Raw genomic sequence first — 25538 nt, forward strand, 5'->3', positions numbered from 1 at the left:
CTCTACTTCTATAATTTATACTTTAAAAAATCAAATATGGATGCAACTGAACATTTGAAACTCTCTAGCAAATGTAGACTTTAAAATGAGTAAGAGATTTGTTTGCCTATGCTGATCATTAATGATGAAAAAGTTATTTTTAAAATAAATTTTATTACTTCCTTTTCTCAGTTTTAAAATATTTCCTCACCGATAATTAAATACAGATGTACTCCCTTAAATCAAAGCACATCTGTCCTCTTACCAACCTGAGGCAAGTAAGCATTAGTGAAAATAAATAAATCTGATCAAAGCAATGACAGCACTTAATCCCAAAGTGAGTCAAAGGAAGTTGAGACAATGTCTGTCATATTGTGAAACACAATCACGAATCATTGTTTTTTATAACTTGGCAATGTAACTCATATTCTGGGAGCAAAGCCCTCTTGTGGTGTGTTAGATATAGTGCTGCCACATGGCTGCCATATTGGAGGAAACAGGTACAGCCAGAAACACCAATGCAGCATCAAGGAGGGTTTGGCTATTCAGAACACCAATGTGAACAAGATGAACCTGTTGCACTGCAGTAAGATAAAAATATAAGATGTTATTAAACAAAGGTGAAACTTCAATAAATTCAACAGATTTCAACAAAAAAAAATATAAATCTTTCCTTGAAAGGCAAAATACATTTGAATCAGAAATGCCCAAAAGAACAGACAGCTGACCACATCCTTTCTCCCTGCTTCTTCAGCCTGTGAGAAGTGCCTTCCTCAGTCAGGCCACAGATGTCCCTAACTCAGCAACCAGTTTCTGGCAAAGAGATTAGAGATATTCAGTAAAATGTAACACTAGAGCACACATACAGGAATTACTTTTCCTGGTACATTTGCCCCTATTTCAGCAAGTGACAGCTGACATACTTTTTTCAGCTCCAAACTGGTTCTGGAATTCAAAGCCAGGCTGCCTTTTTCTCAATCTATGAATACTAAGTATTTCCACAACATCCCATCAGAATAAATTTCACAATTTAAGGTGTTAAACACCAATTTGTGCGTGTATTTTTAAACTCACCCTACTACATACTCTTTAAAAATATCTGAAGGATTCAGCAAGAAAATCATGCTATGTAACAACACCTAAAGTGTACAACTTCCTAAAAACACCTATTTCATTCTATACTTCTAATGCTTACTCTTGGTGCAGAATCACCACCAGAAAAGGGAAATGTCTGGAAAGTGTTTTGACACTCTGTGCTTCAGATTAATACTGTGCATTGCTGGCATACAACTTTAATACCAAAGTGCCCTACTTAGTCAAACAGATAAGCCTGTGATTGAGACAGTCAGCAGTACAAGTTATTTCCCTAAATTCCTAACACTATGCACTGCATTCTTGTTTGTGAATGGCTCGAAATACAAGACCTGTCCAGCACTTAGGATACAGGTACAGCTGGTCATCATCTGAACAGGACAATTAGTTGACCTATGAAGACCTACCTATCACTATGATGTCTTCACAGCAGTGTCTTTACACCAGTAGTAGCAATTCCTGTGAATGGAAACTACACATAAGACAAAATTACATTCATTGCAGGGACAATCCACGTTTAATCACTAGACCTGTGACTAAAGCATGCAGACCAAACTTTACCATATGCATTACAGCTCTTTTGACCTGAGCAGAGCGGAAACAGCATAATCCTCTGACTGCTCCCAAAAAGAGTTATTTTTTTTTTTTTCTCTGAGATCCAGGACACAAACCCAAAAGCTAACTGACCCAAAAGTCACAGGTCAAAAGCAGAGTGCTGAGAGCTGCACAATTATTAGTAGCCTCAATTAGCTTATGTTTCATATATGGCTTGGCAGTTTACCCATAAACGAGGGAGAGGATGAAACTTCTACTCTATTGCGTGTGAAAGCAAAATTCCTTTCCTCGTCTCACAGATGCCATACAGACTGGTCAGTGACTTTACAGATCACAAAACCCATAAGCAGCTCCTGTGTCTGCCAAATAGGGCAAACAAATCAAAAGGCTGACAGGAAAACAAACCCTTAAGACAAGCTCACGCCGGCGCATCCCTCACGCTCCAGCTCTACCCCCCGCCTCAGGCCGGAGGCCAGCATTTTGCAGAGAAGACGAAAAGCCGCGAGCCCGTACAACCGAGCTGCCAGCCACACGCACCACCTCTCCGCCCCGCCAAGCTCGAACGCAAAACTTCCTCCTGAGCTGTTCTCTTCCCGCTCACACCACCGCTCGCCCCGGTTTGCCCCTTCCCTCAACCGTCCCGCCGCGGACCAGCGAGGCGGGAGGCCTGATCCGCAGCCTACGCAGGGGCACCACCGTCCACGCACCCAGACGGGCTGCCTGCGGCTCCGGTGAGCAAGGAGAGCCGAGGAGAAACCGAGCGAAAACTCCTCCGGTACTTCCTCCTTCCCTTCCTTCCGGCGAGGGTGAGCACGGCGGGCAAAGCTTCCTCCCGCCGCTTCCGCCCGCCCATCCATCTCCGGTCCCGCGGCGCCATCTTGTGGGGCTACGGGGAGGTACCGGTAGGGCCCGGCTCTGGCTCTCAGTCACCTCAAGAGTCTTCTCCGGGAAGGGGCTGCCCCATTGTAGGCACCTGCCCCTCACAGGGGCAGTGGTGCGAGCTCCTGTAATCCCGTCTGCTGCCTCCTACTTCCTCCAGCCCTAGGGTGTATGCAATACGCCACAAACTGAATTGTTAGTCAAAACGTCTGTGGGATGTGGTGATGATTGTGCTGTTGATGACTGTGACTCTTGTCCTCTGATTATTGTTGTTTTCCTAAACTAGTGTGCTAAACACATAAACATATTGGCTTTCACAAATCATAGGTGTGGTTATGCGGGTATAACTGCACCAGTTTACAAAAACAAAGCTCGCTAAAGACACAAGATCAGACAACAAATTAAACAACGGGCCAGAACTCTTGAGCAAAACGGAGTCACCTAGCAAAAGAATTTGTAAAGGTAAAAGAGGGGGGGGGGGGGGGGGGCTTGATATAAGAAAAGCTAGTGCCTGAAAAAAATAAGAGTATATTTATGTTGTAAGTCTGTGGAATGTAGTGGCTGCACTAAACATGAGTTAATTGTTTCACACTAGTCTTCTGAAGTAGTTTTAAAGAACAATGTTTGTGTTGTAAGTCTGTGGTGAGATAACAGGATTTAGTGGCCCCACTAAACATGAATGAGTTATTTCACACCATCCTTCTACTTATCAGTTAATTTAGAGACAGAGCCTCCCATACATCTGCTAGCTTGGGATACTCCTTGTCTGCCTATCCTGCAATAAATTTTGCAGGAAGGTCACTCTGTTTTAAATCTTTGCTAGTTATCAGAAGAATTACAGATACAGCTAGTTTCAGCTAGTTGTGCGATTACTGGGGCGTCCGACTGTGCCGAAGGTACACTGTGAGAAGTTTTTATCAGTGGTGTCCCATAATGCAGCATGTCCCTCTTGAACTCCTTTCTTGCGTTGCTGTGTTCCTTGTGGCTTTTGGTGTTGCTCTAGTGGCTGAACATTAGTCTTGAGCCAGGCTGAAAACAGGTGATGTTTCCCGGAAAGAGAATGAAATGTTAGACTAGAACAGCTATTAGAGCAGGAAAATTCTCTCATAAGAAACAGCATTTGCAGCTGTTGGGTCTAGACAGAGGGCATTTGTCAGATACTCAGATTCATTAATTAGCCAACTAATTTAATTAACTTATGCTTTAAGAAGCAAGGACTGTAATGAATGGAGGTTTGTAAAAAATGTAGATTTTAAACCTTCAGCACACTTTACTGCTTATATAAGCTGAAAACGGCATTCTGGCCATCAGATCTGGAAAGGTGGTAGTTTTAAGTACAGGGAGGCAATGATAGGAAGTTGGAAACTAGGCAGAAATCTTACTCTTGTACCACTGTTCCGGAAGTACGTATCTGTCACACTCAGATGTGTGGCTCTGTTAAACTAGTGCAAATTTGTATGTAGGCCATTATTTTTCAAAGATTGTGTTACTGTAGTATTGCTCTACCGATTTAAGCATAATCAAAAATAAGTCACCTTTACAACTGTAGACTAAAGTGCTAGGGCATTGAAGTTATTGACTTTGCTTGTCCTTTGTTAAGACAAAATCATATTTAATCATATTTTAATTTAATTATTTGTAGTAGATTTTCAACCATGATGCAGATTCTGTTTTTGGATTAAACCAAATCTGACTTAAGTCCAGTTCTGAATCTACACTTCTGAAACTTTATAGGAAAAGGTTGACAGCCCTTTCTGGGGGGTATGTGTGTTTGTGGGCAGAAAACTATATGTAAGACTTCTTTTACTTAGCTGTCCTTTCTGAGGAGGAAAGTGGACAGGCTACCAAAGGCAGAGTAGGGGGAAGAGGTAGAAACGTCTTAAAGATGATTTTACTGCCAAAGAAAATATGAAGTGGAGCTGGACTTCTGACCAAATGTCATCACTCCTATCTAAAGTTAGATGTAGTTAATATCTGTCTTCTGCAGTACCTGTGGCCTCATTGTATCTGGATACAAGATAAAGAATTAAAAATTAGCAGCATCTCTGAAGGCTTTTCCTGCTGGATAAGGGGGTAGTGTTCCTTTTGCTGTCTTTCTGCTCTTGCTTACAGTGTGACAGTGATCTCTGCATCTAAGCTAGTCACTCTTCAGATCCCATTATAGCCACGGGCAAAGCACAGTAATACTTACGGGTGTATTTGTCTGATGTGTATTTGTTAACTACTTTGGGGTGAAGTGAATCACACCCCAGAAATGCTAGTTTCTTCCACTGATTTTCGAGGGAGCCTGAGGCAATTCTCGGTAGGTGCTCTTATTGCAGGTGTGTATGTTTATCCAGATAAATCCCACTGAGGAAGAAAACAGTAAAAGTGCAAAAAATTGAGAAGGAAAATGTGGCAGCAGACTATAAAATGTAAAAGCCCACCTCAGCCAATAGATGGCAGCACTGGAAATGGTAATGCTGAACCTCTGCCTGAAACAGTGATGCTAGGATGTATAAACTGGTTGCTTTGGAGGAATAAAAAATCTGCCAAATAGCCCTGACTCGTGTACCTCTGGCTTGATGAAATATGCTGTCTTCTCTTAGCTTTCAGGTGGCACAAGGTCTCCTTTTTTCAAGAGAGCTAACAAAGGGACCTTGGACCCTCCAGTTTTCCAGAGTCTGAAAAGCAGAGAACTGAGCAGTCAGCCTATTCTTAAATTTCTGTTTCTCAAGGCTCAGCACTGGATCATTTGTCATAGCTGCCTATGATGGTTTAGAACAAAATTTGGAGAGTGCGGCAGAGAGGAACTTGATGAAATTCAACAAGGGCAAGTGCAGAGTCTTGCATCTGGGGAAGAACAACCCCATGTACCAGTACAGGTTGGGGGCTGACCTGCTGGACAGTAGTGAAGGGGAAAGGGACCTGGGGGTCCTGATGGATAGGATGACCATGAGGCAGCAATGTGCCCTTGTGGCCAAGAAGGCCAATGGCATCCTGGGGTGCATTAGAAAGGGGGTGGTTAGTAGGTCAAGAGAGGTTCTCCTCCCCCTCTACTCTGCCTTGGTGAGGCGGCATCTGGAATATTGTGTCCAGTTCTGGGCCCCACATTTCAAGAAGGACAGGGAATTGCTTGAAAGAGTCCAGCGCAGAGCTACAAAGATGATTAAGGGAATGGAACATGTCTCTTATGAGGAGAGGCTGAGGGAGCTGGGACTCTTTAGCTTGGAGAAGAGGAGACTGAGGGGTGACCTCATCAATGTTTATAAATATGTAAAGGGTGAGTGTCAGGATGATGGAGCTAGGTTTTTTTCAGTGATGTCCAGTGATAGGACAAGGAGCAATGGGTGTAAACTGGAGCATAGGAGGTTCCATGTGAACATCAGGAAAAATTTCTTTACTATGAGAGTGACAGAGCACTGGAACAGGTTGCCCAGGGGGGTTGTGGAGTCTCCTACGTTGGAGATATTCAAGGCCCGCCTAGACAAGTTCCTGTGTGATGTACTCTAGGTTACCCTGCTCTTGCAGGAGGGTTGGACTAGATGATCTTTTGAGGTCCCTTCCAACCCTTAGGATTCTGTGATTCTGTTATGTGGTACTTTAATGCAGTATACACAAGCAATAAAACTTTATAATGATACATTTTCATCTTGTCTTTGAATTTTATTGTTGGTCTTCAGTAATTTCATTTATTTTATGTGCCTTTGTTAATTTTGTAATTATTCTACAGCAACAGCATTTAAATTTTTTAATTAGGAAATACATATATGCTGTTTCTCTTGTGCAGAAAAAAAAAAAAGAGAAAGGAATTGTTTCACATTTGTTGTTGGTTATTTTTAATCCAGAAAACTCATTAATAATGTCAGGTGTGCTTTAAATGTAGACAGCAGGTAGTGTGTGAAGAGGCCACAGCAGAAATGAAGACTACAAAGATACCAGAAGATGCAGGCCATGTTTTGATTCCTTTATCCAAGGAGAGACTCAGTGCCTTGAGCACATCAGGGAGGTGCTATGTAGCCAAATGGCTGTGACCACAGCAGTGTGGGATGGGGCTGAGCCTCCTGGTAAATCATAGAATCACAGAATCATTAGGGTTGGAAAGGAATCCTGTGCTTGTTCTGTCTAAGCTGCATAGCTTCCACCCTGTTAGCAATTCTCCTGGCTTAAGTGCTACTGACACTAAGTGTCTATTTGATATGAGCTCCTCACACCTGAATGTGGTCCCAAGAAAGTGTGTTGAATCAAACTGCATGTAGGTTAAACCAGCACTGTACCTGGATTTCTTGTTCTCTTTCCTGTTCTGTATTTTTGTAATATTACTAAGCCTCAAAAGATTCCCAAATGCATATGGGATACATACATAGATATATTGAAACACACACACTCCATTCCATGCACCCAGTTATTAGAATTTAGTCTACAAAACACATGATATCCAAGTTAATGCCCCAAAGTAATGTTCAATCCACTCAGTTATAGGTTAGTGTTGTAAGACTTTGCAAATGATTTATGACGAATAATAACTAACTAACAATCAGCAATTTAATACAGGGTCAGGGTTTTTTTGTTTGTTTGGGGATTTTTTTCATTTTGCTTTTTTTTTTTTCTTCTGCTTTGACAAGCACAATATATTAGGGATACAGCTGCCTTCCTAGAAGAATTTTTAGGTTTTTATTGTTTTTATTTGCACACTGAATTTCTTCATTGGTCTTTGAAGTGTTGTGAACTACTTAATAGGTATGGGCCCACAGATTCCACCAACATGAATAGGCATCGACGTGTGGAAAGGGTTTGTGCAGATCCCGTAGCTTGGGATCAGATTTGTTCATTATTGTGCATATGTTAACTTCTGTATAATCTTAAAAATCAGCCTTCAATTGACCAGAGGTTAGTCACAGAGCTGCTGAATAACACTTTGAATTCAGTTAAAACCACTTGGCTATGTACTTTGTCAGGCCTTGTAGCTGTTTGATTTATTATCATTGCCCTCCATCATCTTCTTTTCTTCTTTTCTTCTGTTACTGCTTGTACCTTCCTGTTGTGTCCGCAGCTATTAATGCTGTCTTGTCTGTGAGCCATAGCTAGCTCTCACTTTGAGTTCTTATTGCAGAGTGCCTCACTGATGGTGTTGCCATGACCTTTTGAATTTCCACAATTATAAATGGCTGTGTTCAGTATAGTGGGTAATAATAATTCTACACATAGCTGCACCTAAATCCAGAGAGAGACCACAGCATGCTGACTGATCTTCCTGCTACAAGAGGGCTTTGAGGAGGCAAAAGGCTTTCTCTGTGTTATCTGTATCCTCTGCTATAAAAGGCTTTATTCACAGATACTTGAAACTGAGACTAGAAGTGCACTGAGAAGCCATGCAGAATATAGATTAGGTGTGTGCTCATGTTGACCTGCCCCAGAAAAGGGGAGGCTGCTTGATCCTGCAAATGTAGTGCTCAGTTTCCATGGGACTGAGAACAGCAAGGTGCCTATTACACTGTTGCAAGAGCTACAGAAAGCTCTGGACAAGGACAAGAGATGTCAACGGCTCTTGAGTTAGGTGCGCAGATGGATTGCAACCCAGCAAAATCAGTAACAGAAGCTTCTTAGAGCAGCCAAGTGTTTAGATGACCCACCAGCTATGGGGCCAGCGCAACCCTGAGAGGCACAGCTTTGATGGAAGAGCCACATCTGAACTGCTTCTAAATCTGCTGTAGCTGAGGAGCTACAAGTGGCTCTTTAGTGTCAGGGTTCTTGAGATTTTACAGGGTAGTTCCTTATGGGTCAAAATTAATTCAGACTTAAAACGGACTCAGGATTTAACTAATAGGGGGGAGAGGGAAAAAAAGACAGATGACGTAGAAGACATAAATACATAACTTTTAGGTACTTAATCCACTAGGGGGGATCCAAAGTTGAAAGCTATGTCTGAGGTTTTCTTTTAAACCCAGGGAGGCAGTTGGGTGTCCCAGAGAGTTACCTGAAAAGCCTTTGTACTTGTCCTGGTGTTTATTCTACCATCTTTAAGCTTCCAGCTGAAGTGCCTCTACCTGCCTTATAGCGAGTGAAGACCTGCGACTCCAAGAGACAGAGGTTCTACTTAGCATCTGAGCTAAGCTCTCTGGAAATGGCTGCCTCTGTTGACCTTAAACCAAACCTTATCTTAAGCTTAGGTATTTCTGCTGCATATTTAAAGGTAGGTGAGAAGAATGTTGAGAAACCATAGTGCGAAAACATTTTTATCTGCTGCTGTTCTCTCAAAACCCACACCTCTTTTAGGTGGCAATAAAAAAGTCATGATGAATGTGCCCCTTCATATTGTAAAATAGCTTGCTGAGTACATCACTTCCTTAGAAAATGAGACACCTGGGTTTAATTCCCTTCTATGCCTCAGATGCTTAATACTTACCCCAGGGGAACAAATAAGCCACTTACCTCTTGCTGACCTTGAAACCTGGCCTCCAGTTTATAGGCCAACATCAATATCTTGTTTTTCATTCCAGCTTTTGTATGTGTTCACAGACATTATTTGGCAAGCCATTCCGCTGGCTTTGCCATAGGTATTGCAGTGCTCCAGATACAAATATTTTGGCCAACTTAGAGAAAAAATACCACCAGGCTAAGCGACTTGAAATTTAGGGGAATAAATAGCATATTTGTGGCAGCAAGAATGAATAATCATGGAAAAAAAAAATCAGGTTAATAAATTTTAAATATTTTGAGCATCAACAGTGTGTTTTATTTTACTTGCCTAGTCATGAATTGGACCCATTTTCTCTGTACAGTTACCTCCTGGGTTGACATTTTTCATAGAAAAATTTGGTAATGCTCTCAGTGTAGTTTGTTCTTGTGCAGAAGTACCTGCGGATCCATCACAGTGGGGTCTCCCTGGGAATGGGCGCATAAGAATGAAACAGCTTTCCTCAAGAAAATCTATGTGAGGGCTGAGGGAGGTTAGTTATGTTGACCTTGCCTTCAGTGTATTCTTACCTCTTGCCATGAGGTCTTACTGTTGGTGATCTGGGGGAAGCTGATTTCTCCTTCTGGGTAGGAAAGGTGAAATCTGAGTCTTGGAAATGTCAGTATGTGTTCATAAGAAGCATGGTAAATGCACAGCAAGGCCTCTGCTATTGAGAAAGGAAGGATCCACTGTTTATGGGGGTACAACTGGTTTGCTTATATATAGGAAAACCCAAGCACCTTGAAATTATGAGATTTGATCGACACACAATATGCTTCTTCTCCAGCAGCCCTATCTAGTTCTAGAGTTGGATGAGAAGGTGCTATTCAGCTGGGTTATGACAGACAACAAAATCTAAGGAGCCTCCTCGCATACAGTAGTCCAGAAGCTCCAGACAAATGGATATATCCCTCAGATTTCCTCTACCAAGAATTCTCACATCAGAAAAAGGAGCTTGTTCAGGACAGCCTAGTTACAAGCAAGCCCAAAGGAGTGGCCTACGTGTAACATGCAGATAGTAATGATTCAGGAGACAAATTCCCACTGAGCATTAAATCCTGAAAGCTTCACTTCTTTTTCTCTCCTCAGTCCTGGGTTCAAACTGAATAAAAGTTGAATAAGAATCTCAGAATATGGCAAACATTGATATAGAATAGTGTCAGAAACTTTCAAAATATTTTTTGAAAGTCTAAATAAAATGTATTTGTAGAGAAAATGGTTTTGTAACATTGAAAGCAAATGTATTTTCCTTTGAGAATTCATTAATTGCTGCTTCTGGTTCTCATTATCTGGGCTGCATTTTACTGAGATGTTCTGGCCTGAAGTCCCAGGTAAATTCTGAGAATCCTGAAGTTTTCAAGAATGTGAACTTTGAATCAAACTTTTTAAAAAAGCAGGGTATACCTCATGCTGCTGGGTTGGCTCCTGGTGATCCTGTGTACCTTTAAGCTTTCTGCCACTTGAGTAATTCTGGTATAGTTTTCTTGTTCTCTTCTATAAACTTCTTATGTGAAACCTGGGCATCTTTCTCAGAAACAGGGCTTTAATGCCTAGAAGCCTGAACTAGCTAGATGCAATGGTGATCCCTTGGTGTCCTTCACATGCAGTTGCTCACTCTTTCTCAGAACTCTGACTGGGGATGCAGAAAAAAGCATCCAGAAAATGTTAATTCTTTACTTTACCTTGCACAAGAAATCAGAACCAAAGTGTCTTCACATATACCTGTGCTCCAGTTTTCTTCTTGCTCTGGAACTGTTCTTGGGCTTGGAATACTCACAATCCTTCTCCTGCAGCAATGGTACTCCTCTCCTTCCAGAGTCTCTGCTCTGGCATGTAGCTAGCTTTCTGCCTCCTCTCCTGGACAGACCTCTGCTTCTCTACTCAGACCAAATTTCTCTGTGTCAATTAAAACTTTAATTGGCCTCCTCAAATGATCCAAGCCCCCTCTCAATACTCCTTTGCTTGGTTGATTCTCTCTTGAAATCTAGGTTTAGGAAAGCAGTTGACCAGTGTGATAGTGAACATTTTATCCTATGAAATTTCCATGTGAACAGAGGATGACAAAAAATTAATGACTAAAAGAGTTCAACCAGTCTGTAGCGTAGACTGGAGATGGGAAGACAGCCTGAAGTGGGCTGGAAGTTTTTTTCTGGGATTTTACAGGCTCTTTTCTGTCATTCTCCCTCCTGAAGTCTCAGTGGGCTTTTTCATCATGAGACTGGGAATGAAATATATTTACTGCAGCTGACATGCTCAGGGCTGTCTTGCTGTGGCCTGAGATGTGCATGTGAAGTCACTTAGGAGACCTGATGCATGTACACAGTCCCACCACATGGCCAGAAGTGATGTGTGTGATGAAGCACATAGTGACCATGGTAGACGAAGGATCTTGTTAATAGTCCTATTATGCTGCATTTGTGGTTATATGAGTGAGAAAGTTAGCAACGAATAGTTGATGAACATCTCTGTAACAGGTTATGTGACGCTGGCAGAAGGTGGCATCACTGCGCAGCTCTTAGCCCGAAATCACCATCATTGGGAATTTCAGTTCAAAATAAAAATGATGAGATAAAACAGCCTATAGAGAGGAAAGACAAACTCTGTGTATGAAGTGAAATTGCATTTTTCACAAATTAAACACAGACAATTCATAATATCAAGCTGTTTTTAAATTGCGTATACAGAGATTCGACAAATCATTGCATAACCGTTTACAGCCAGTTATGTTGAAGTAATAGGCACAAACTTTGAAATTCCTAATTCTTTTATCCCTGAAGAAATTGAATATTTAGTTTATTGTGGACATCATCCTTCAGACATTTTTTTTTTTGCAGAGAAGTCAATGACGAGCTGGTGACTTGACCGTCTATCAGTCATAGTGGAATGTATTGGGCCAATGTTCAGTAGGGACCCTACAAAGACGCAAAAAAGGGTACAAGTGCATGTACTGGCTTAGCAAATATTCAATGATAAATTGAGGTGGCATTAATTCCCAAATAATTAATTATGAATTGTTCATCTGTTCTCTGTTGATTTAAAAGTTATTTGCCAGTTTTATCTTCTTAATTTGGTATTTTATGATTTACAAGTGGAACATCTCTCTGTTAAAAGAGAGCTTGATATTTCCAGAGAGACTCCTATAGAATGAGTAATGAAGTACTTTTTATTAAAGTACAGTGAAAATTAAAATCTCACTACCAGTATTTCATGGAGGGTTTATCTTACAAGGAAATGCATATGGGGTTGAACCAGTGTGAGAAGAAATCTTCAGGAGTAGAGATGGTAATCTGCCTCTACAAAATGAAAGAAATGCTGGTGTGATAAATAAAACTCACTTTCAAAAGCAAATTCAATATTTACCCATTCAATTTCTCAGGCTTGTCTATACATACCATATCACCAGACAAAAAATATATTACATTATTTCTGTTATTTCTTATTATACTTACTGTACATTGTACCCAGAGACACTGGACAAGCTGTGATATATACTGTACAGACACGAGATACACAAACCAACTAATCTGCTAGCATAGAACTGAATATGAATGCTATCCTATTGTGGGAAAGGGGACAGAGATTGTTATTTATATTGTAAGTAGTTGGAAGGTGTTCAAATGCTGCTGTAATGGATAAAATATGACATAAGTGGATAGATCCAGAGGTGATTCCAGAGATTTATTCCTGAGAACTTAATTCCGCTCTACACATCAGCATTCTGTGATACACTTAACAAAAAAAAATAAAAATAAAACCAAATGCTTGTGCATTTGCGTTGTTATTTTACAGGTTTATGAGGGCACCATACAACTCCTTAGTCTAGATTTTTTTGTTATAATCAGAGTACTATTCCTAGGTAGTAAAAATTAATTTATGAGAATATGAATGCTGAAAATCCCTCTCAAAATCCTTCTGTCTGGCTTAGCTTTTGCAGAATTACCAAGGCTTATTTTATTACTATCGGTTTAATGTTTTAGGCATCTTTGCAGTACTGGGTTAGTCTTCAGGTAAGCTAGCCACCTTTGCAGCTGCAATTACTCTGAGCTCATGTCATTTACCTCCATGGAAACACTCTTACTGCTTTATAAGGTGTATGGGTAAGCCAACAGTGAGGATTAGGCAGGAGACAGCAAGAGGAGAGGCATGTTTGCTTGGAAGCATGAGCATTAGCGGAGGAAAAGGCGGCAGTATGACAGCGTATTTGTAGAGCAGCAGTAAGAGATGGCAACTATTGGTGCATGTGGCACTGAGATCCATGCTGTGTGCCAAGGTCTGAGTTATTTAAGTATGGGGTGATCTTCAGAACAGTTTGTTCTACCACACACAGTTGCTTGTTAGACATAAATATTTTTTGACGCACAGTCTAGTGCCAGCGCTGTCTGTTGTTAACAGAATACAGTCTGTACTACGTGCTTCCATTCACTTTGTATCCAAGAGTTTCAGTGGTTGTGTAGCCTAAGGGTGCCTTTGATCATTTTGTTGGCTAGAAGAAAAACTTCCACCTTGACACACTTTTACACTATTACCAAGGTTGGGTGCAGCTGCAGTGAAGATGGGGTAGTGGCAGTTGTACAACGTGCACTATGCTGAGCAGTGATAATGTGTAAAGCTGCTGCTTCTCTCTGGTCGTCAATCCAGCCTGAAGATGGGCACTTACTGCTTTCCGAACTCTCTTTTCCGCTTTCAGTAGGACCTTCACCATTGTTTCTGGAAACAGAGGGATGTGAAAGTGACCAGGGGAAACTCATGTCTTCTTGTGTGAGGTTGTTCCAGGTAAGACAGTGCTTCTGCTAGAGCATCTCCTGTGGTCAGGGCCTGGCATCCCTGAAGGTGAGCTTCAAAGGCAGAAGACTTCTAGGGTGCTGCTCAAACTTCTCCATACACCCATTCTGTCCAGAGTCTTTACTGCAGTAAGCCTTCCTAAGTGAAAAAGTGCTGTACAGTCTATGTTAACATCTTCACACAATTCCTTAAACTTCAGAAAGTATCACAGAGGAATTCAGAGAAAGTAAACAATCAAAATAGTTGTGGTGGAGGAGCCAAAATCAAAAATGAAAAGTATGCAAGTCCCAGAAAAATACTGGTAAACCAGAAAAATGTAATGCAAAGCTTTGTGCCATAAGGGTCTAAGAAATTAATTTCTTTGCCTGTCATTCATTTCCTCTCATTTATCTTGTTACTCTTCTCATTGCTCTAGAATTTACAGAAATCTGTAATTTGGTATTTTTCATTTTGAAGTAGAGAGCTCTGCCTTTTCTTGGCATCTAAATACTATTCAAAATTCATTGTGTTAGATTCTCTGAACATTGCTTGTAGGACGTTATATTTTTCAAACTCTCAGGACACGTAACCTTCAGATATTTTAGTTTAGATTAATTTTGGCTCATTTTTATCTTCCTATAAGACATTTAACTGAGATCACAATGTCTTCATTATCTTTTAGTAACTATAGAAGTCTGTCCTTAGTGCATTAATGCAAGTTATAGAACTTGACACATATATAAAGATTATCAACTAATGAGATATAGTTTTCATGTGTATACATGTTCCATCAACCTTCATTAAACAAGAAAAATAGAAGGACCACAGTTCTAGCTGGGCTGTGCTGGTGCACAGCCAGAAGTGTTTCTTTTTATATTTTTATTGTCTGCCACTTCAGGAATTTTGATGGCAGAGCTTGGAAAATAATAAAGTATATTAAATTATAAAACATTTAAAAATCATTGTGAATACTTTAAATAAAATACTTATATTTAAAGCATTCAAGTCAGGTGAGAGTGGGCAACCTCAGCAGTGCAAGGCCAAGGCAAGGGTGGTGAGGGGCAGTGCAGGTGTAGGGTGGTGGCAGGGGTGCACAGTTGGGGGCTGTTGGTGTCATTGGTGGGGCATGAGAAATGGAAGCAGAAAGGGATAAACCCCAGTGATACCTAGGAAATAGTGATTTGGGGTATGATCTGGGGGCATGTGAAGGGATCTGGCTAACATGTGGGGAGATACGAAGGTCTGGGCTAGGCAAAATGCCAGAAATTCCTCCAGGAAGCTGCAGTCTTGACTGGGATGCAAAGAGCATGGATGGACAGGGCTGGCATGGCTTGAGCTGCAAGGATTTGTTTGGAAACAACGATGTAATAGTTCCTACTTTTAGGAAGGCTGGGAGAAAGCCTGCAACTTGGAGGGGCAGCAGCATAGGGGTGAGTAAATATAACCATGTTTATAAAGGGGATGGGAGTAGGAGGATAGACAAGCTAATGCAAGAAAATGGAACTCTGATATAAATGTTAGATAACTTTGGAAACATAGTTGTCAGTTAAAGCTGTTGCTGTTGCTATAGCTGTAGAAATAATAGCGTTTTAGTTTTCTTTAAATCTTTTCTTGTTACACATTTTGACAACTGAACTTGTGCAGTAGCTTAATTTCTTTAAACTAGTCATCTTGCCACTATCTCTGTTCTTTTCAAAGTGTGACAAAAGCATCAAGTCCTTATGTGGGCTATTATAGGTCAAAGACAAAACATCTGTCAACTCACATTGACAGGAGAAAATTTCCATCTCTGATGGTAATTCACACAAATTATTGTATGACCCTGCAATAAGAATGGTTTTAAAATATGCCAGCTGTTCACAGCTGTTTCCTTGACCACGAACAACAGAGCTTTCATGATCATGCTCCGTAACATAGCAAATAAGCTGAACTACAAGAAATAACGACCATCCAAGAAGAACAGCTGTAAATTTTTTTTCTTTTCCAGAGCCTTATTACATTTAACCTGCTGTTCAAGTGCTTGAAAACCATGTGATTTACAGCTGTTGTTTAAGTATCCTTAACCTGAGCCTCCTCTAAGTTCATTAGTGTGCGTTTTCATGTCAAATTTGGTGTCTCTCACAAATAGACAAAAACCCCAAGATGTTTCTGCACCAAGCCAGCTGGTGGAAAAATTTCACACAATATCTGTGGGAACAGCTTCCATTCTGGGTAACAGGAGAAAGATGTTTATGCAATAGTCATTTGATTTTCTCCGTATTCTGTCTTCTGGTTTCTAAAGAGTTTGTCTGCAGCAGAGATATTACTGGGGCAGAACTGATGAAGTCTGGCTGTTTCAAAGCATAAAACCACTATGAATTTCACTCACAAAAGTTTTATTTTTTTCCAGTAAAGGCATTCAAAATAAGATAGTGTGATTCCTCTTTGTGAATAAAAGGAAACCCATTCAAATTAGAGTTTTTAGATAATTATGGTGCCTGGCAAGGACATGCTGTTTCTTTTTTTTTTTTCTTTACTTCATTTTATATTTCAGTCAGGTATAATCAGGCACTGCAGCAAACACTTGCAAGGTAATCATCTCTAGAGCAATAAGACAAAGTAGAAATCACCCCCATCAGAATACTGTGTAACACAACCTGTTTTACTGGCATTACCTATAGCAGTATCTGTAGCTCATTTAGATGTACAAGTGGAAAGCTGAGCAACATCAGAAATCAAATGTTGGAAAACCTGGGTTATTTCCAAATGCTGCAGTGCAGTGTAATTGCTCTGACTATGCTGTGTCAAGGTTCAAACTTAAGCAGGGAAAGTTTAGGTTGGATCTAAGGAAGAAATTCTTTCCTGTTAGGATGGTGAAGCACTGGAATGGGTTGCCCAGGGAGGTTGTGAATGCTCCATCCCTGGCAGTGTTCAAGACCAGGTTGGATAAAGCCCTGGGTGATATGGTTTAGTGGGAGGTGTCCCTGCCCATGGCAGGGGGGTTGAAACTAGATGGTCTTAAGGTCCTTTCCAACCCTAACTATTCTATGATTCTAAGGTCTGGTTGTTACTTTTGTTTAAAATGGGTGATTCTTTAAAAAAAGTCTTCATTTTCTCCAGATAAGCACATCATCGGTTCTGAAGAGCTCCAGTTTTCCACCCAAGAGGGCGATTTTCGTAATAAATATTTAATTTACTTTGGCAAACATCAACGTTTAAATGGTAATCCCACTGCATCTATAAAAAGCGCAGAAACTCAGGGCTTGTTCTTCTCCTATGTCCCCTCCTGGACCTATCCTACTTTTTTTCACTATTCTTGCCTTGCTTCTCTTAGTAATAATTTCTAGCTTCTCACAAAATTAGGCTTATTTTACAGATGTTTCTCTCTTCTCTTTAAAGAGGGAGGACAGGCCACGATCAGCACAATATACAGCATCCTGCTGAGCAAACTGTCTTGACTGCAAACTGTCCCCTGCAGCACAGAGGCACTTGAGAGCAGAGATGTTGATGAAAACAGCACAGCTGAATACTTACTTGGAAGTGGGAACATTGCAGACAGGCAAGATCAGAGTCTGGATGGGAATAAGGTTAATGTTCTCAAAAGTATCCATCCTGACCCTTTTGAATCTTGTCATTTACACGTGAGAAGAGTGTAAAATACTGAGGAGCTGACTTTCTTCTTACTATTATCAGAAAATCAGAATGAGACTTTTATTACTTTACCTTGTTAGATAAATCATTTTGCTGTAGACAAGTTTTTTGTATGCTTTCTGGTGATAATTACAGTAAGAAGGAGATGATGGGAAACTTTGCCTGAAACATTTTTCTTCCTTTCTTTCTCCCCCTTCTATTTATTTAACACCTTTCTACAAACAGTGACAATGGTGTGGTGAATTTTCAACAGCCAAAGAAAGGCTTTTTTAGCATGGGAAATGTCAATAAAACAGTATTTATGTGGCAAGATAACATATACCTGGTCAATAAGCACTCAGCCAAGGGTCCTGAATGCATATGGAAGAGAGGTATGTAAAGACACTAAAAGTTTAAAAAATCATAAAAGATTATCTGAAGGCTGCAAAGCACAATTTTTTGAAAGCCAAGGATTATTTTCTCCCTTGCTCTCCACAACAACTTTAAAAGTAGTATTAACCTTAATAAAATATTTCTCTAAAAATGTAATTTGAGAGAGAATGTGAAGAGCAGTCTTTTCCCACTGTGAATTTATTTTAATAGTGTTTTGTTTCTCCCATGAGTATTGAAGTGAGTGATTCTCATTCTTGGTGTTGGATTTGATTTTGTCTACTCCCTAAAGAGGGAGTTCAAATTTATCTTAATAACATTTTGACTTGAGGACCTCATATGGTGTCCAAAGTACTTTGTGTTGTCAAGAGCATATCTGAAATCCAAGTAAACCAAATGAAATAAAGATGATGATGCAAATAATCCCATGACACATTCAGCTGAGTTTTTTTCTGGTTCTGATTTCATTTAATGTAAAAGCTCTGACCATTGTCCCAGGACTCAGCAGTTTGGCCACTACAACAAGTGCTAATATCCTGCACATTCAAGCAGTGGTTTGGGGCAGAAATTCCCTCCCTCCTTCTCTCTCCCTTTAGGAGCAGAAATGAGGCCAGTCACAACTCTTATGACTAGATGTCCTGCTTTCAGCAGTAGCAGTCATTTTTTTCCTTCTTAGTAGCTGGTACAGTGCTGTGTTTTTGACTTTCAGGCTGGGAACAGCGCAGGTTAACACCGATGTTTCTAGTTGTTGCTCAGTAATGTTTACTCTGACCAAGGACTTTCTGAGTCTCATGCTCTGCCAGGGAGGAGGGGAAGCTGGGAGGAAGCAGAGACAGGACACATGACCCAAACGACAGACCTGACTGGAGTGTGTGTAATCGTATTTGTGATAAGCATTTATTGTTTTGGATTAATAGTCACTCGTCACAATGCTGATTTATTGGCTTTCAAAGTTGTTGCTTTTGAGCTCACAGTTTCAGCATGTCATACCTTACTTACAGCTGGTATTTGCTGTGTTAGTGTTTGTTGGCTGGGAGCCTTGGGCTAAGGTTCTTGTTTCATTGTACTTTATGGTAATGACTTGTAATACGATAGACTCATTGATAATAAAACTGATCTGGCTTGCGTTCCCAATGTGGTCACCACCTCTATACCTTGGGAAGTATATAATAGAAGTGTATAGCAATTACACATCTTTTTTTCCCTCCTCGGGTGGTCAACCTATGAGGGAGACATTCCCACACACCCTAGGGACAAGTGCAGCAGCTACTCAAACTCTGACCGCAGCAGACAACACAGCTACTCCAACTCCAAGCACAGCAGCTACACCAGCCCAGTGACAAGTATAGCAGCATCGTTTGAGAGTTCTGAATGTTTTGAATGGCCTTTGGGTGCCCTTGAGACCTGCCTGCTGATAGTGATGGGGATCAGCATGTTGGCACACATACAGACCACCATTTCATCTGATATCAAGAGCTGATCCGAGTCGGGTTGGGGCCTTGTCTGGCTTTGGATGGCGATATGGGGGGAAGGGGGATTTTCTCCAAGGCTGGGCAGTCACGAGTGGCAGGGTGTGGGGGACAATATGGGCAAGTATCTAGTCCACTGGGCCCCTCCAGTGCTTTGGAAGCATCAAAGATGGAAGGCAGCTGTATGGAGTCCCCAGTGACAAATTGCAGAAACTGCTTCAGGGGACAGTGAATTATTTTGAGCCTGGTGGGCCCATGGCACTTCAGGCCATCAGAGTAGAGATGCAACATAGAGATGGACTCATGATCGAGGGGTGGACTTAGCAATGGACACTATTGCCAAGGTTATTCATGAGTGTGAACACTGCACACAGCCTCTCCTGCTCTGAACAACTGTTACAAGAGATGGAGCCTGCCATCATGGACCAAATCATAGAATCATAGAATCATAGAAACATAGAATAGTTAGGGTTGGAAAGGACCTTAAGATCATTTAGTTCCAACCCCCCTGCTATGGGCAGGGACAACTCACACTAAACCATCTCACCCAAGGCTTTGTCCAACCTGGCCTTGAACACTGCCAGGGATGGAGCATTCACAACCTCCCTGGGCAACCCATTCCAGTGCCTCACCACCCTAACAGGAAAGAATTCCTTCCTTATAACCAATCTAAACTTCCCCTGTTTAAGTTTTAACCCGTTACCCCTTGTCCTGTCACTACAGTCCCTAATGAAGAGTCCCTCCCCAGCATCCCTATAGGCCCCCTTCAGATACTGGAAGGCTGCTATGAGGTCTCCATGCAGCCTTCTCTTCTCCAGGCTGAACAGCCCCAACTTTCTCAGCCTCTCTTCATACGGGAGGTGCTCCAGTCCCCTGATCATCCTCGTGGCCCTTCTCTGGACTTGTTCCAACAAATCCATGTCCTTTTTATGTTGAGGACACCAGAACTGCACACAGTACTCCAGGTGAGGTCTCACAAGAGCAGAGTAGAGGGGCAGGATCACCTCCTTCAACCTTCTTGTCACGCTCCTTTTGATGCAGCCCAGGATACGTTTGGCTTTCTGGGCTGCAAGCGCATGCTGCCGGCTCATGTTCATTTTCTCATCGACCAGCACACCCAGACCAATGGACTCAGCAGCTTTATAGGGATTGGTCCATGCACTAAGGAATCACTCTCTCTCTCTGTCTCTCTGTGTATATATATGTATATTTATGAGATAAGAGTGATGGTATATTGAAAATGTGGGATCTGAGCATGATGTGAATGGTATGGAATAAGGAATGTATACTGTCCTGGGTTCAGCAGTAGCAGTCACTTTTCTCCTTCTTAGTAGCTGGTGGAGTGCTGTGTTTTTGACTTTCAGCCTGGGAACAGCACTGATAACACCAATGTTTCTAGTTGTTGCTAAGTAATGTTTAGTCTGACCAAGGACTTTCTGAGTTTTATGCTCTGCCAAGGAGGAGGGGAAGCCGGGAAGAAGCAGAGATAGGACACCTGACCCAAACTACCTAAAGAGGTATTCCATACCACAGCACGTCATGCCCAGGATGTAGAACTGGGGACAGTTACCCAGAAGGGCATGGTCAGTGCTTGGTCGGGCTGGGTATCGGTTGGCGGGTGGTGAGCAGTTGCATTCTCTTCCCTTGTTATTTCCTTTATCAATATTATTATTGGTGGTAGCAGTAGTGGTTTTGTGTTATACCTTAGTTACTGGACTGTTCTTATTTCAGCCCATGGGAGTTAGATTCTTTCGATTCTCCTCCCCATCCCTCTGGGAGCGGGGTGGGGGGGGGAAGGGATGAAGTGAGACAGAGACTGCGTGGTTCTGATTTATGGCTGGGCTTAAACCATGACACTGGAATAACAGAGATGGACCTTCTTGCTATATCTACATCCGTTAATTGAAACTGCCTGGGAGGGCTGCCTGGTGCTGTTATTGACACCCTGCATCCACACTGCTAAACCATCCTCCTCTTTAATACAAGCTTGCTGCATGACAACAGCCTATCCATGCTGACTTTTGAACCTTAACTGCAATTTTTTGAGTAGTGTTAGATGATATGGCCCTGAACTGTACCAGGGATCACTAACAATTTAATGGTGTAAAGAATGGAGGCTGGCAGTCTTGAGTCTGAAATGTGCCTTGGTGCTGTTTGATTTGCAAGTATAGGCATAGCTGTTGTGATTTTCAGCTCTCTACCATTAAATGCATTATCAGTATGTGCTGGATTTATTAAGACATGCTTTACTTCTCAAGTCTAAATAATCCAAAATTGGTTTTATCAGTGTTTAGTTTTATTAAACTCCCAGCATGTAAAGAGAAGGAGCTTGGACTCATTAGTATGTGCCAGGTAAAGCTGGATGTAATTTTGCAAAAAAAAACCAAAATGAAAGGCATGTGACAAGAAGCTGAGCACTACAGAAGTGTTAAACCCTAATCTATCGTTGTCCTGGGAAGACACAAACCTATTCAAGACACAATAACTTCTACATTAACACAGGATTGTGGCTGAGAATTTAAATGCTCAAAGCCAGAGGAATTCCCACAACAGTCAAATTTCAGCCCTCTGTGGTACTGAAGATTACTTTTAGCCTGAGCAATGTTTTTGTATGATAAACCCATTAAAAGGTTCAATGAGGAAAGACAGCCATGAGATGGAGGTATTGGGGGCCTTGGTGGTGACTTATAAGCAAGCAGAGATCATCGACAGAGGATACTGACACTGAGATGTGTATGTCTTGGCACAAAGTATCTATCAATAAGGAGGTGAATTGCAGGATAGGGTGATGCATGCCTCATCTAGCTGAACAGGCAAATAGGGCATAGATGAAGAGGCAAATAAGCAATATCAGAATCTAAAGCCAGAATACAGCTCACAATATTCTGTATCTTGGAGTATGAGCTGTGCATTTCAACTGACTCTGCCTCATGACCAGTTCTTCATCTGACCTCAACTGATATGTTACTTTGGACACCAGAGGTGCCAAATAAATGACGCAGGAATAAGTAGTGAATGCCAATCACCTTAACGTTTGTGACTTAACGTTCAGAGGTAATTTTCTCTTTTTTACAAGCACTGTAATTTGAATTGTGTGATTTTATAAGTTGTAACTTTCTTTCTGCACTACAGTTGCCAGTTCCTGAGGGTAAAGCCGTTTGTGCTGCTAAGCAGGGGCACAGCTGAATTTTGCATAATCTAGATTTTTCTTCATGACTTCTGGTTACTGTCCTTGATACACATAGTTATGTTTATGGAGCCTAGAAGGCAGAGACTCTTTAAATGATTATGGCCATATCTGTAGGATATCTGTACCTGACAACCAGACATTTATGACGTCTGAGCATTTGGGTTTTTTTACTTGTGGATGAGGCTGGGGTCAATCAGGTAGCATCCTGGGGAAAAAAATAACCTGTGGCCAAAACCTGTGAAATCCCATAAAGCATTTTTTGATGCTGCCCCGTATGTTCTAATATATTTTCTGAAAAATGCCAAACAACTTCAGAAGGAAAGAATGCTCTGTTTCACAGGAAAACAGAAATACTCAGAAGACAATTTCTGAAAAAGCTTCAGGGGTGAATGTAAGAGGGCTGACACAGGTCAGAGGTTATAAAGTCACATTTTACATACTGTTGCTGTTGAGAAAAAGGGCTGTGGGTCTTAAAGCCTTCTCTTTCTAGCACACTGATGAAATCCTGCAAAATGCTTGTGATTTCATCAAATGGATAAAATACTGCTAAAGCTTTCTTAATAGTATTAGGTGGTAATCCATGCTGTGTACTTGCTTGTGATGATATAAGCTCAGAATATCCACTGATTCCAGTTAAATTGTTCTATATTTACCTATAGAATAAAATTTACCTTGATATTTTTGCAGGCTATTATTTGGCAGACCAGCTTGACTTTAGTGTGACGTTGTAGCTATGAATGGAATTTATTTGTACATTTTACAATTTTTTGATGTACAATGCCTGCACGTTGCACTGAATTAGAAGAGCAGTACAGGGAAAAAACAAGTAATGAAATAAAACAGTTCAATCAGAAACTAGGAAGACAGGATTGGACATGTTGCAAGAGTTATGTTTGTTCTACATTTATGCTGCATTTATTCATGCTTAAAAATGGACGAAGAGGAAGTAGAGGATCAGTTTCACTGATTGCTTTACATCATTCCAGCTGTCGATGAGATTTTCACTGCCACACTACTTTTTGTTGAACCCTATCTTTACATTTGCTCATCCCATTCTGGGGATAAAGTTTTTCTTGCAGTGGCAGGCGCTTTCAAGAATTCAGCACAGAAAGCCTGAAGAAAACTTTATTTTTTCTGAATAAGATATCAGTGAATCTATGTAACTTATGTAGAACATAGAAATGTTTATAATAAATGCGTCTGTTTGTAACACATATGACAATGTTTAAGATATGTTTTATAAATTGTACAAATGATATAAATCTATAGCATATGTATATTCATATTTTATGGTGTGTCTGTATGTATAAATATACGTTATACAATATATCAAACCAAAATTTCACTGTGTTGCCAGCAGTATATCATCTCCTAGTTTGCAACTGGAGGCTACTTCACTTAACTCAAGAATGGCTCAGGGAAATGTGTCTGCTTTGCTGCCTTGCTATGTGAGATTGTGCAAACATGGGAAAAAAGTGCAACAGGCTCAGTTCCCCACTGACCCCATGTTTGGAGCTGAAAGGCAGAAGGTTTTGCTCATCCTGAGTTGGGGCAGTGTGAGGAAGGGACATGTCAACAATGCGGTGCCCAGAGGAGAGGGCTCGTCATTCTGAACTCCTGCAGATACAAACATTTAATGCAAAATTTTCAAAGAAGCACCTGCTGGGAGCACATCTCCTCTCATTTGGACAATCGTCTATTCAGCGATTTGCTAGTGCTCCCAAGGAAACTTTCAGGATTAATTCCTTGTTGCTAAGGGGCTTCCAAGCAGGAGGGGAAGTTGGCACCTTCTTTACCGCTTTGACTGTTTCTTCAGGGGCCTTCTTTCAGGCCTGGCTCTTTCTACAGGCTAAGTAGCCCTAAGCTGGGTACTCAGAATTATTTTATTATTGGTGCCTGCTGTGGCCAGACATCCAGTTTTGACATGTTCGGCACTTGTGTTAGGCAACTAAAGTAGGCGATCTGAATAGACTCCATTGTACCAGAGAACTGCAGGGAGGACAAGTGCCAAATTTAAGATTATAGTCTACAAACAGAAAGCTTATTGCTGCTCTCTAGCACAACAAGCCAATTCAAAGCCAGTCCCTTGAGCCAAAAGTGAACCAGCTTTACTTATTTCTAATTTTGAGTCCAAGCACAGAAGGCAAATAATTTGTCTTGGAGTTGCATTTGCAGATGGGAAAACAGGCGTGCTGCATCTGGATTTTTACCTTACATATTTGTTATTTTATTTATGAAAAGTCATGGAATCTGAACAACCAGTTAGTGAATTGCTTGCAAAGCTTGCTTTAAATTTTGCATGTAATTTATCTATGTATCGAAGTATGGGTTTCACCATGTTCCTTTTTCTGTTTTCATTGCTTTGATTTGTTCACTAAGAAATTCTGTTTGCCTGTTCTGTAAAATCGTGCATTTGGAAGTATTTTTTTGCATGCTTTCAGTATTAACCTTTTGCTTTCTACTTTGTTTGCTAACGATTGTCAGTGTACATTGTAAAAATAACCTGGCTTTTTCAGAAGGATCTATCCTATTTCCATCTGCACATGCTAGACTCTTTTGGGAAAGAGGACATGGATGAGGAGGGAAAGTGGACTGGAACACAGAATAATAAACCTAGTTTAACTCCTTTCCCCTTCCTCAGCAGGTTGAATCAGTTTTAGCCAGACATTGGAGAATCCTTGGGAAAGGCCTTAGACTTTGAATAAAAGTGGTGTTGGCCTTCCTCAGATCTCTTTCTCTCAATGCTGTAAAGCATCTACTATGACATATGGTGAATGGTACAATCTGAGCTCAACACTGAATTCAGTTCTGCATGTGGTAGTATTCAGTATGGAGGTGGCTGCTCCAGACTTTGTTGCCCTTTTTCCCCCATGCCTTTCAGCAGGAGCACTGCAGTCCTTTCTCTCCTGTTCAGAACTGTGCGAGCTTTCCATGTCCCGGAATCTTTGTTTTATTTCCCATGTACAAAAATGTGTCTTAATTCTTGTTCAAATGATGTAGCTGGGATTGTCTGCCCTCTCTCTTTGCAGGTCAGATGAGTTACCTCCTTTTTGGAGAGAGCAGCAGAGGCTTGAGAGCAAGATAGACCTGCAGCATGAGCTCCAGATGGAAACATAGCCATATGCTTGCAAGGGTGGGCTAGCAACAGGCTTGTCTGAAAACACCAGATGCTATAAAG

General features: G+C 41.1%; 1 protein-coding gene across 5 annotated transcripts in view; it reads right to left on the reverse strand.

Annotated features, from left to right (window-relative positions):
* The window catches only part of GEMIN8 (gem nuclear organelle associated protein 8), a 29477-nt gene extending 27051 nt beyond the window's left edge, over positions 1 to 2426 (reverse strand). For 2 of the 5 annotated variants that reach the window (XM_061459956.1, XM_061459953.1), the window contains exons 1-2: positions 2167 to 2426; positions 1479 to 1530 (exon numbers count right to left, since the gene is read on the reverse strand). The gene's annotated coding sequence lies outside the window, so the exon portion shown is untranslated. Of the gene's footprint in view, positions 1 to 1478; positions 1531 to 2163 lie in introns of all 5 variants that reach the window. The other 3 variants (XM_061459955.1, XM_061459951.1, XM_061459954.1) reach the window with 2 other exon arrangements.
* Positions 2427 to 25538: the final 23112 nt, after the last annotated feature.

This window comes from Pezoporus flaviventris, unplaced genomic scaffold (assembly GCF_033815535.1).
Source record: "Pezoporus flaviventris isolate CSIRO_AGI_PZ_B2104156 unplaced genomic scaffold, CSIRO_AGI_Pfla_v1 ptg000030l, whole genome shotgun sequence".
In the NCBI taxonomy this organism is placed as follows: Eukaryota; Metazoa; Chordata; class Aves; order Psittaciformes; family Psittacidae; genus Pezoporus; species Pezoporus flaviventris.